Consider the following 12,214-nt stretch of genomic DNA (forward strand, 5'->3'; position numbering starts at 1 on the left):
GGGGGAATCTGAATGGATCCACACTCCCAGGTGATGGAAAATACAGCCCAGTCAAGAGGCTTAGCAGTGTGGCAGCAGCACCATCAGAAGGGTGGGAGATCAAAATATCATGTCTGCCTAGCGTGGTGAGAAGCAGTGGGCAGATCGATAGGGAAATTAATAAGGAAATGGAATCAATAGGGAAGCAGACTGCTGCCACCGCCACCCAGCAGCTTCTGGGAGGTAGGGAAGGGAGAGCAGCATCGCCCATAGCAGCTCTGTCTGAGGCACGTGGCTCATTAATCATTCCAGCTCGCTCCTAAAGCTCGTGCCAAATTGCAGTGTAGGTTTGCTTGATCTCTGGTGAGTGAGTTTAACTGTTTGCTAAACAAAAGTGATCCTGTCAGTATGTGCTTGGCTGTTTTAACCGCTTGCAATTACCATTCCACCAACGTAATAATGCGTTTCCACTTGCTGCTTCTCTGCCAGAAGTGTCAATTGCCATGTCACTGTGCAGTGAAGTGGCCTAATGCTCCCGTCATGTGGGCAGGTGATGTTGTAGCTGTAGCTGTGTGAAAAGACATTGAAGCACACATAAGTTACATAGGGAAATAACAGCATTTGGGACTAAATACCAGGAAACTTGATCCCTGGTGCTTTAATCACTTGTTCCCATTTCTGCCTTCAAAGGCATTTTGCAGGCAGGATCCTCTGCTGTCACGTGTTGGTGTATCTCTATTAACTTCGGATAAATGGTGGGGCAGAAAAACGTACTTGCTCTGACAGTCAAACTGCAGGGCGTATTTCCAAGGCGAACTCTGCAATCGATCCCTTCAGCCCCCTCTTGATACACTGTTGGTGTTTGAGACTCATTGCAGATGGCCACTCAAAAGGCAGTGGAGCGGCCAGTGATGCAACGTCTTGACGTAGCCAGGTTTAGGTAATTAGTGCAATGCAATTATGCTGCCCAAGAGCGGGGGCAATGAAAACTGAAATGATACACCAAAATAGAGAACAGCATTATCATTTGAGAATGAAAAGAAAAACAAAACAGTTTTGTGTATGCAGGAAAAGTTCCTTGTGTACGTCAAGTTCATGAAAGGCAAATGGAAGCACAGCCTTTGGAACTGCAAAATGAGTTATCCATAAAGCAGATTTTACCAACAGCTGGCATTCTGCAATTGGAGCAATGTTTTATAAGGCTCTTAGCTTACCTTCAGTAAACCAATAAAAACACACTGCTGGGTCAGACTGCTTTGGTGGTTTGCCTGACATATGGCGGTGACCCCAGGAGATGCTTGATATTTTTCTGCAAAAAGCAGAGGCCAGAAGTACTTGTCTGAGACGGAGTTGACCATGGCTACTCTGAAAGCTAGCCTGAAAATTCTTGCTGCTGCTTCTGCTGCACATTCGCTGCTGTTGCTAGGAATTTCAGAGACCTCCTGTTGCTGGTGATCAAATAGAGCTAGTTTTATCTGAAATAAAACTTGTCTTGCCACTCTCATGTTTGCGAGTGAGAATGCAAGGTCGTGCAACCTCACACAAGTATGAAGAATATCTGTGATGTGCTAATGAAGATATTTTTGCTGTTGTTGATGGTTACCAAGCTCTTGTCCTGCTTCTTCCCCGGCCTCATTTACTTGATGTTGCTGTTGAGACTATTTTATCACTCCTTAGGAACACGTATGAGCTGACATGAAAGAAAAACAGAAGAGCCTTAAAACCGATTTGACCACCATTCCTTACGTCTTTTAACAACAAAGGGGGGGGAAAAATTCCCTTCCCTGCTACAAGAGAACTTATTTAAAATTTTATTCCCAAAGCAGCTCCATCTTATCCTCTGTATTTCTGTGACCAGCACTGCAGAGTACTGCTCATTGGCATGCCATGTTTGCTACCAGCATGTTGCTTCCCACAGATCTCTCTTTAATATGAGCAACAGCAGGTGGGGCTGAAGGAGGTTGCTGGGTTTCTTGGGTGCATAAACATGCTAATAATAATCCAGTGCTGTGCAAGCTAAATTGTTGTGACAAGTAAAAAGCTGACGTCTAAAATTTTGTGTTTGCGCTTTTGGACATAAAAACATATAGATTCACCCTTAATTAAAAAATGTCACTGGAGTAATTATGTTTAATAGTGGATGAGAATGAGTTATCTTTGATTGAAGCCAGATACTGTGACCATCAAATGACACAAAATTGATGAGTCAAAAAAAATAAATGAGTTATTTCTGTATAACTTACTTTTGCTGGATGAAATGAATTACAGAAAATAATTGAGATTGGGGTAGCTAAGAAAGCAGAAGTGCTGGAAAAAATGTTAAACAGTGAGTAAGTCCAAAGGATGGGAGAAATGAGAGAGAGACAGAGGGACTCATCTGGCCATCCTAGCATCAGGCACCCGTAGGACAATGCTCTCTGGGCTGCTGCTCTTTCCCAAGGGAGGCGTGGGCAAGTGTGTGAACTGACTCTTACCACCTGTATAACATCTGGTGGTACAGAGCCCTGCAGAACTTATCCACCGTACGTGTAATCCTGTGAGTTTTTGTACATCAGTGCACCAGTGTGTGTATATGTGGAGAATATACATACTTTTGCAGAGTGTCTGTGTGTGTGGACCTGTCCATCAACAGGTTGATAGCCACATGCTCTCTTTGGGCTTTCCCCACCAAACGCTGCTAGCCAGCCAGAGTGGGAAGGGGAGCAGCCTGCTGTCAGCAGATCGATGCAGAAACTTCCATTCTCCCTTGTGTTATCCTCCAGGGAAGGGAGCCTCGGGGCAGCAAGCAGGAACCCTGAGGCTGGCTTGCTGTGTGGCTCAGGGAGCTGCTCAGATGCTTGGCCCTGAGAGAGAGGAGAGGCTGGGCCAAGAGGCATACCAGGCAATATGAAAATGTTTGGTGCTGCACTGTGGGCAGACTGGCTTTTGAAGAACTTGCAAATAATATGGCTAAGGGCTTGCAGCGTGGAAACTGGGAACGCTGGCTTGTGGCACAAGGAAGCGTCATGAGATCATCCTTATGTGTACTTGGTACTTGAACGTAGGCTAGCTAGAGGAGGAGGCAGTGTGAGTACTGTACCCACATCCCTCACCGAGGAAATAAGTTGGTGCATAACGTTGCAGGAATGGGAGCAAGCTCAGTGGCTCTTTCTCCCCCCTCCACTTTAGAAATAAAGCCCTAATGCTGTAAGGGAGACTCAGGTTTCTTGCTAAGCTTTCCCACACACCTACCCACTGGGTTTTTATATATCTTAAATCAACAGTATCTGGGGTTGTTTAAATTCAGTTAAATTACACTCTCTATGAAGTAAAAAAATAGTGTTCGTACGGCCCTTTGTGTGTGTGTGCGCGCCTTGAAAATGCCTCTCAGCGTGGACTGCAGGTGGCCTTGGATACCATCTGTGATTTATTTCTGGAAAGAATTAAAATACCAGCACCATTTGTTAGCCTGTTTTTACAGGCAGTCAAAAATGTGCAGTGCTGCTTTGCTGCCGCTGCCAGGGCCACGTTTGCTCCCGAAGCCCTGCGTGCCCTTCTGACACGCGGGTGACTGGGGTCAGGCTCTTGGAGCAAGCCCTCTGGTCAGGCATTTGATGAAACATCTTCCCAGAGACTTAACATAACTCCCTGTGTGAGCGTGTGTTACAGGCCTGAGACAGGTCCAGGCTATCGGGAACATCTTTGTGCGGTACTCTTCTAAACCGCGCCTTGACAATAAGCTGTTGGGGAATTGGTGCGCTCATATACGTACCCGGCGGCTGTCCTGAGGCGAGACAAACCTGTTGAGTGATTTTAATAGTAACTGATGGTTGAAAAGACTGCCTGGTAATTTGAATTAGAGACTTAATAGACTTTACAACACGGTGCATGGGATGATGGCCAAATTACTTCAGCCAGTGTAATTTATTTTTGAACCTGTTCTCTACAAACACTAATCTCTGCCTGTTTTAGGGTGTCCGCCACCTTTGCTCAATTATTCTGTTTTTTTTTTTTGTTGTTGTTGTTGTTGATCAAATATGAATCAGGGTGCAGGCTTTTATTTACTCAAACCAAAGCGAGTGCACCCATGAGCCCTGAAGTACAGGCAGTTTGTGTGCAGTGTGACTGCGTTGGCAGCCATGGCAGCTGGGTGTTCCTGCTGGGCTGGACAGATGTCTAACTCCCTCCGGGATGTAGGTATCTGTAGTCTGGGTCCCTTCCTAGGCTGTGGCTTCTTTCATGGGTGTAGGTGCTTCTATGCTATAATTCAGGGGCTTGCTAACTTGTCAAAACCATCTTCTTGGAGAAGAGCCCCCATCAGCTGTAAAGACTGCTCTGTAACCTTCCTCAGGCACTGCCTCGTTGCTTTGACTGTGTTTGCAGGAAAGCAAAAGCACATACGTATTGAGGACTTGTGCTAAAAATTTGAGGAATAGGAAACCGCTTCCCCAGTCAAGGTGCAAAGCTTTTTTCTTATCAAGACAAGAGATCTATTTCAATTTTCATGTGGGCTATGCAGAGTTTCTACTTTTGGCTGTGTTTTGCAGATGTTTGTGTCTACTTTTTCACTTTTGGCAAAAAAGAACCTCAGATCCAAAGGGTGTTTACTCTTCCCACAGACATTTCTTTTCCCCTAGCTAGCTGCCCTTGCCGTTATGAAAACTTTGAGTGACCATTTTTTCTTGAAGAACAGACAGGTAGCACTGGTTATTGCCATAGTAAATCAGAGATTTTCCTTCTCCAATCCTTAGTAAGGGGCAGCAGAAAAATTGGTTCCTAGTCAGTGTCTGTTGAGGATAGCCTTGAGCCTTTCTGCAAAGCTCTGGCAAGAGAAGGTGAGGTGTTCTCCTTTATCCCCAGGCACCTGAATGGCCCTTTTGAGCAATTTGGGCAGTGATGGAATGGGGCTGCTCTGATTTACACCGCTGACTGAGGCAACCCCCAGCCATCCCATGATCACGGACAGCACTATGGGGCTGTACTTACAGCTTCCTTCAGCACCTGGGAGCCCTGCGAGGTGACAGGCATGATTCTGTCCCATCTGCTTAGACAAGATATATGTTGTTTTTCTGCTCCCTCATGTAATTGTTTGGTTGAAGAACTCACCCAAACTCGCAGCCTCCTGTTCGCTGTGATGTTCCTCTGGTTTCTGTCAGCTCTCTGAAGAAGCCTGCACTGTTTGCTCTCTCTGTAAGGCAGGCATGTTGTGAATTATCAGTCCTTTGTTGGGCTTGAGTAGTTTCTGGGATTTTAAGGACTTACATAGATCCTGCATAAATTCTTTATGTGAGAGCGGAAGCAGGCAGCCCCGTTTGATAACCTCGTGTTGCCTCAGCATCACAGGGAACATGCGAGTTTAGCAGGAGGGGTTTTATCTATTTACTTATTTATGTTTAGCTGTGACATTGTTTGACATAAAACCCTTTTTGTCCTTCTGAGCTCCAAATCTTTAGCTTCTGCTCCCACCCAAGCTTGAAGATTTAATGAAATACCGTTTAATTTGCTACAGGCTTGGTTTTTAAATGTCGTGCTTCTGGATATGATTTTCTTAAAATGGGTGCTGGGGTCAAAAAATTCACATGGCTTTTGCCAATTTACAGGTTAAATCTATTCAGCTGCCCTTTTTTTTCACGTCTCCGTCCTGCTGAGTTTTCCCTCGATGCTGGGGCGCAGCGGGGCTGCCGTGCCCTGTGCTCTGTGTGCAGCAGCAGGCTCGCCCCGATGCTCCTGCTGCCTGCGAGCTGCCGGGCAGGGGAGGAGCAGGGCAGCCAGGACGTCTCTTCCTTCCCGTGAGCCCTGGCTGCCATTCAGCACTTGCTATTTATACCAGCTTGGCCTCTGGAAGTCCCAGCTGAGATCAAGGTCCTGTTTTACCAGCTTGTGAACAGAGCTGGAGAGTGTCTTCAGCGCAGAGGGCTTGTGCTGTGAGCAGGGAGGCAGTGGTACAGGAAAAGGACATTTCAGTGCTGTCACTTTAGTGGCAGGTCACATGGACTCTGCAAGGCAGACTTGTGCTAGGCCATATGGGAAACCATGGGAGAGGTGAGCACTGTCCCTCCGTGTCCGTGTTGTTGGTGCTCAGTGCTGAAACTAGGGCGACTTCTGCCTCTTAGACAGCAGAAGACACCTGAGGTGAGCTGGGGCACCCAAGGCACCTGTGGGGGACCCCAGCCCTTCAGCAGTGGCAGGAGGGTCTGAAATAGATCAGGCGTCCCACTCTCTAACTTCATGCAGCATCACTTTGTGAACCAGTTGTGATCTTGGTGTCTCCATCAGGACTTGATCAGGTCCATGTAATGCCAGCAAAGACCCTAGTGAGACCCACAGGACCACCCGCAGGGCAGCTGCTGCAGGGAGGGTGCCCAGAAATGCTCTGAAAGCTGCGGGAACAATGCCAGGGCAGGATTGCTCACTCCCTGCCTCATTTCTAGCGTTGTGTCAAGCACTAATTCAGCTTGTTGCTGGTGAAATGCAATAGCAGCACTCGGGTCTGTGCTGCATACAGCCGGGAACCTCACTGCTTTGTCATGCTTTCGGTGAAGGAGATTATGCCTGAGGCTTTCAAAGGAACCGAAAAGCCTTAGATCTCTCACTTGCCTGGCTTTCAACAGGATTTCCAGGTTAAAAAAATAAAATAAAATCCCAGCCTGCCACAAATCTTCTGCCAAGCTGAAGGGTGTTAACTTTGAGGAAATATTGATGCAACTCCTAGAACTCTTCAAGAGAAACAAGCTGCTGCTTAATATTGCAGGATTGTCTTTCCCTTTATAAAAGGAATTCAAATGCTGCAAATTGAAGGTCTTTTGGAGGAAAACATAGGATCTGGCTCTGTGACCCAAATCACATAGAGCAGCTTTCAGAACAAGGTGCCATGCTATCATGAGGCCACGGCCCGCATTGTTGCCACTGCAGGATCGTTCCCTGTAGGATGACTGCTCTCACAGCTGCATCAAGTCAGGTTTTAAATCAACCTGATGTAGAGCTTTATTGAGAACTTATGTAAATACATGAAAATGAGAGTGATGTAATATTCAGATTGGAAAATTGGCTTGAAATCCTATAACAGAGTAAATATAAAGTGGGTAGTATAAAGATTTGGCACAGGTGAAACATTATTGACGTAATATTCTTACTTTTGTTGGCAAAACGGTGCCAATAAAATATTGCAGCATGTTTTGGAACAGGGCAAAATGTGTCTGAAAAACAAGTTGCCACACTGCCGGCAAGCAACAGGGCTTGGCTAATTAGGGTTAGACTCTGCACACTTAATTTGGCCGGAGTCAGTCTCCAGCTGCTGAGCACTGCGGTAGGGTCGCACCGGCACTGGATGGATGGAGAGCAGCAGCTGGAAGGTGTCCAGCAGCATGAAGGACTGGTGAGAAAACAAGGTCTGTCGCAGGGCCCTCAGCCGCTCTTCTCCTTTCGCCAAGGCAGAGGTAACTCCAGCGGGTTGCTCACAGCGGCACGGCGGAGGTAATGAATCGCAGCTGCTGCAGAGGTGGAGCGCTCCCCGTGAACGCCAAGTTTGGACGGACGCATGCTTTCATCCAAAGGTGCCGTAACAAAAGCCAGGCACGCTGCTGCATCTTCCCACTTGCTGATTTTTCTCTTGGGCAGACAAGAATATGCTTGGAGGCTCTTTGAACGTTTTGCAAGGTGGTGCAGGCAGGTTTTTCCTTCCCGCTGCCGTGGCATGGCTGTTAGGTTAATTATGTCCCATGCTGCTTATGGCGTTTCTGATGGCCTTAAAGACTTGTGTTTCAAGTCACTGGGAGGGAGCGTGCTTTGGACAGGCTTGTCACAGGTGCTCAGAGGGTAGCACAAGGCTGGGCAGAGCTGCATGGACCCCAAAAGCTGTCGGTGCAGCCCTTTCCATGCTGTTCGTGGGCATTTCCTGGATAACTGTGCTCTAGCCTGGCCACATCCCTTTTGCTTTCTGCCCCTGCACAGCTATGGTTGTGCAAAACCCATGTAACACTCAAAGAGCAAGCGGGGAGTTGTCATTCTGATGCCTTTTGCCCCCTTAATACCTCTGGCACCAAACCAAGGGCCATTTAAAGGCAGGACTGCAAGCAGAGCTTGCCAAGTGTTTAAGTGGTCTCTCTACATCTGAATTAAAAGAATTAAAATTCTTGGCGGATTATAGGTTGTATCCATGACAACAAATTCCCTCCCTTTCTCTTTTTTTTTCCTGGAATCAGTTTGTAGTATAAATATGTTGCCAAACAAAACCATGCTTTTTTTTTTTTTAAACTAATGTTTCAGGTAGTAACAGCATTAAATTAAAAAGCAAAATAAGTGGTCTTCAGCATTTTGATGAGCGTAAATGTTTTATGCCAGGTATCGTCTTACAAAACTAGAAATCTCTTGACTGTGCAAGTCAATAAGGCTTTTGTTCAATGGTATTAGAGGGAATTTTGTAGCCTAAAAGAAGTGGGGATAATTATTAACAGGAGTTCTTGTGCAGTGTATACCTGTAATAGTTAAAGGGAAAGCTGTTTAAATTTATTCTGACAATTGCAGATACAGCACTGGAGGAATCATTTGAATTATTCATTCTGCAACAAGGAAACATCCCACTTGTCTTCTCTTTAGAAATGAAATCCCAGTCTGATTTAAAATATACTTTAAAATATATAGGCTTGGTTTCTTTTATTTTTCTTTTTTCATTTTTTATGTAATTCTGCTGTTTCAAGACTTCTGTAATAATTATCTGTGAATGTAGGTTTTGAAAGAAAATTATTCTGATTTCTGAAAGAAATGAGAAATTGATTTTTTTACATGAACTGCTTCTTGTGGAATAAGTTTAATGAAATTCAGCGTTCTTTCATAAATAATGCAGCACTTGCATTTGATTAGGTGAAGCCTAAAGGAATTTCTTCTTAATCAGATGCATAGCAAGAAGGATATTGCCTGCAGACTGTTACCATTATCAATGGTGGTGGCAAGGAAAACACAGCTCTGTGTGTGTCCAGACAAAAAGCTTTGTTTCTTAAGATAAGTCATAAAACAACATATACATTATAATAACCAATTCTTTGCAACTCCGAGTGTCCCAGCTATTTGTAAAACAAAGTCTGGGCTCTGAGTATTGTTGTTATTGTGGCATGAAAGAGACTCCAGGTTAATTTGAGGCCTCCTTGTCATGATAAGGTGTTTCTGACTCTTCTGAGAAATAAATACACCTGGGGAACAGACAGTCTTTGCATCGGAGAATTTACAGTCAAGGTAGACATCAGGAAGCATTGGGGCCAATTTTGAAAGTCACAGAAAACATCACAACCCTCCCAAAAGCATTAAAAAAAAAAAAGTACACGCTTCCATTCATTAAAATAATAGCTCAGATATAGCAAAAAGCAAAACACTTTGCAAATGGTATGTCTGCAAATTTTGCAGCAACGTTTTCTTTAGTAAACGTTGCTTTAATTAGTCACCTGTGGTCAAGTTATATGATGTTCTGTAAATCCAGCCACAAGACTTTGTTCTACTCTGTTTTTATCCCCAGGAAGCTACTGTTAACAGCGGTGGGTGTGCATGAACGGAGGGCAGCCTGAGTAAGGCCATTAGTCCTGTAGTCAATGTCCATATTAATAAATAAAAAGGGTCGGGGCCCCAGTCTCCAGCCTTGGGGCCAACTGGCGTAAATCGGCCTGCAAGCATCTGAGAGACGGGGGCTGAGGCCAAGCTGGCTTTTGGGACCAGACCCTGGTCTGGGCTCAGCCCTGGCCCACTCCTGGGAGCAGTTTGAGAGTGGTGTAAACCTGGTAGGGATCATGGCAGCAATAAACAGCGTGAATGGTGATGGGCCCAGGCGCTGGCTCTGGTTAATTTACTGGAGGTGATGCTGTCCTAGGGCATGGTTATGCTCTCTGCTGAGCTCACTTGAGTGGCATCTTGCTCTACTGCCATAATGAAGTAATTTTCCAATAAAAACTTTAAAAACTGAACCCCAGTGGAAAAGCCCAACACCACTGCCTTATCTCGCTGTGCTCGGATTTTTCTCTTAACATTTGTTCGGATATGTAAAATTGTAAATGTTGTAAGTTCTGCAGGCCAGATGCTAAGCTGGTTTAAGCTGACAATTTATGCCAGTTGAGGTTCTGTTTTTTTTTTCCACTTATATTCCTTGGAAAGGGCAATGAGATGTAAGGAATAAATGTAAAACACAAGAAATAGAGTCCAGGATACAGGGGAGATGGGTTTGCATCCTGTAATTTGCTGTCGAGAGGTTTTAGCACTGAGCTCAGAAGTGTATTTATGGAGCTGCTGGTCAGAACTGTGCAGTTTAAAGGTGAAATCAGTGCTCTTTTTTTAATTTTGAATTTTCATTCCTCTCCAGATCGGTGCAAGCAAATCTCCTGGGCCTAAAATGTCATGGGAGCACTAGAGGCCAAGAGCAGAATAAATTTCTCAAAGTTTGCGAGCAAACGCATCAGGTTTAGGGCTGTAAAATATTAATCTGTTTCTGACTTTCCCAAGAATTGTCTGAAATACTTCTGCCCACTCATACATCAAGCGACTTCATGTCAGATATTAGAGCTTTTTTTATACATGAGTACTGACAAAAGTGATGCTTGGCTTTTATCATAGCCAAATGGAGAAAAAGGCTCAAAAATATGACTCCAAAATCTTTTTATTTGAAAATAATGTCAAAAGCCTGTGGAAGAAATGGGAAACAAGTCTGAGCCCTTGGTTATTTGCCTGAAGGTAGATAGGACATGCTTCACTTAAGATCCTAGTCAAGGTATCACACAGAGCTGCGTCCCATGTAGCAAGGAGCACGCAAGCTTGGGCCTTTCCCTTGCTTCCCTGCTGTTCCTGAGGAAAGTTTCCCCAGCCTGCTTCAGCTGGGGAGGCTTAGCTTAGCTGGCCAGTGGTTTTTAGGGCCAGGGTAAGACTCAAACCCTACCCTCATCGCCTTGTCTTTCACTGACCCTTCTCCAAGTACAGGCAGCTTTTCACGTCCAGAAGTGCTTCAGACACTGTGTAGCTTCACTGGTAGAAAGCGATGCTATTTTTGTGGCAACTGCAGTTTAGCCTTGGATTTCTTACTCCTCTGTGACAAGATCAATGAAGGATCTCTTCAGAAATCACTTGAGCAGTGAATGCAGATAGTGTAGTGAATGGTTGTGACAATGCAGATACTCAAAGCAGTGGCTAGTATGTGTAAGCTGCATCTGAGGGTTTGCAGCAGGAGAAATGGTTACCTCTGAGAGACAGGGTGCTTATCTGGACGTGAGGGATGTTGTCAGAGCCTGTAGCAGTCGGGTGTGTCGAGTGGTGCTCATTACATTTATCTGTTGTCAGTATAATAGGCTAAGTTCTAAAAAAAAAATATATACGGTGGCATCTTTGAACACTCTCTCTCCTCCACTATGTGGTTTTGCAATCCTTGTCTGCTAGGTTTAGTGTTGGGTGGAAAACTTTTTTCTTGCTTAGTTGTAGGAAATATCCCACGTTTGTTACTGGCGCACGTCCTCTTCTCCCGGAGTTCCCTCGTGTGTTCCTGGCTGCGCCCCCAAATAAGACCCTGACAGAATCACTTACGTGCCGTGGAATGAAAATGTGACTGATACAAGTGTTGCAGCAGTGTATAAGATGCTAAATTATTCACGGTACTTAAGTACAGAAAATCCCATGGCTGAACTGACATAATGAAAAACTCCAGGAAAAAAAATACACACACAATAAACAAAAAACATGGAAATTCTTAGATTAGAAACAGTCTCAAACTTTAGAGTTAGACTGCATTATAGCCCTAATCTCTTCTTCCTTTAAATGCCCCTCCTCGTGCCATACCCTGGGCTATCATAGCCAACTACTTTTAATGTCATTATCCACATCTCTCTCCCATGAATTACAAAGCTATTATGCACACTTTACAAACAGGGACCTAAGGGAAAGAATTGCCAAATGACTTTTCCTGGTCTGAAATAGAAAACATGCAGTGGCAGAGGGATTTGAGACCAGGTCTTCTCAAACAGAAGCCTTGACCATCTTGACTTGCTTCCTTCCTATCATGAATAAAATGTCCATTGGAGAAGTTGAGTGGGCAGGCACCTGTACACCATTTCATACCAGAGCATCAGAGGGGACTCTGAACACTTCTCGCACAGCTGGTGTCCCAGCTTTCCCCCTCTGTGGGCTACCCTTTTGTATTTGTTTAGTTGTCAGAATTAACCTCAGTTTTCACTCATCTGTGATACAGAGGGTCCCGGATGCTAAATCTTGCCCTGGGTCATTTTCACCACTGGAG

At 45.0% G+C, this 12,214-nt stretch overlaps 1 protein-coding gene across 1 annotated transcript in view; it reads left to right on the plus strand.

The window, feature by feature from the left end:
• TMTC1 (transmembrane O-mannosyltransferase targeting cadherins 1) overlaps positions 1 to 12,214 on the plus strand; it is a 151,825-nt gene that overhangs the window by 113,396 nt on the left and 26,215 nt on the right. The window lies entirely within an intron of this gene.

Source organism: Cygnus olor, chromosome 1 (genome assembly GCF_009769625.2).
Source record: "Cygnus olor isolate bCygOlo1 chromosome 1, bCygOlo1.pri.v2, whole genome shotgun sequence".
NCBI lineage: Eukaryota > Metazoa > Chordata > Aves > Anseriformes > Anatidae > Cygnus > Cygnus olor.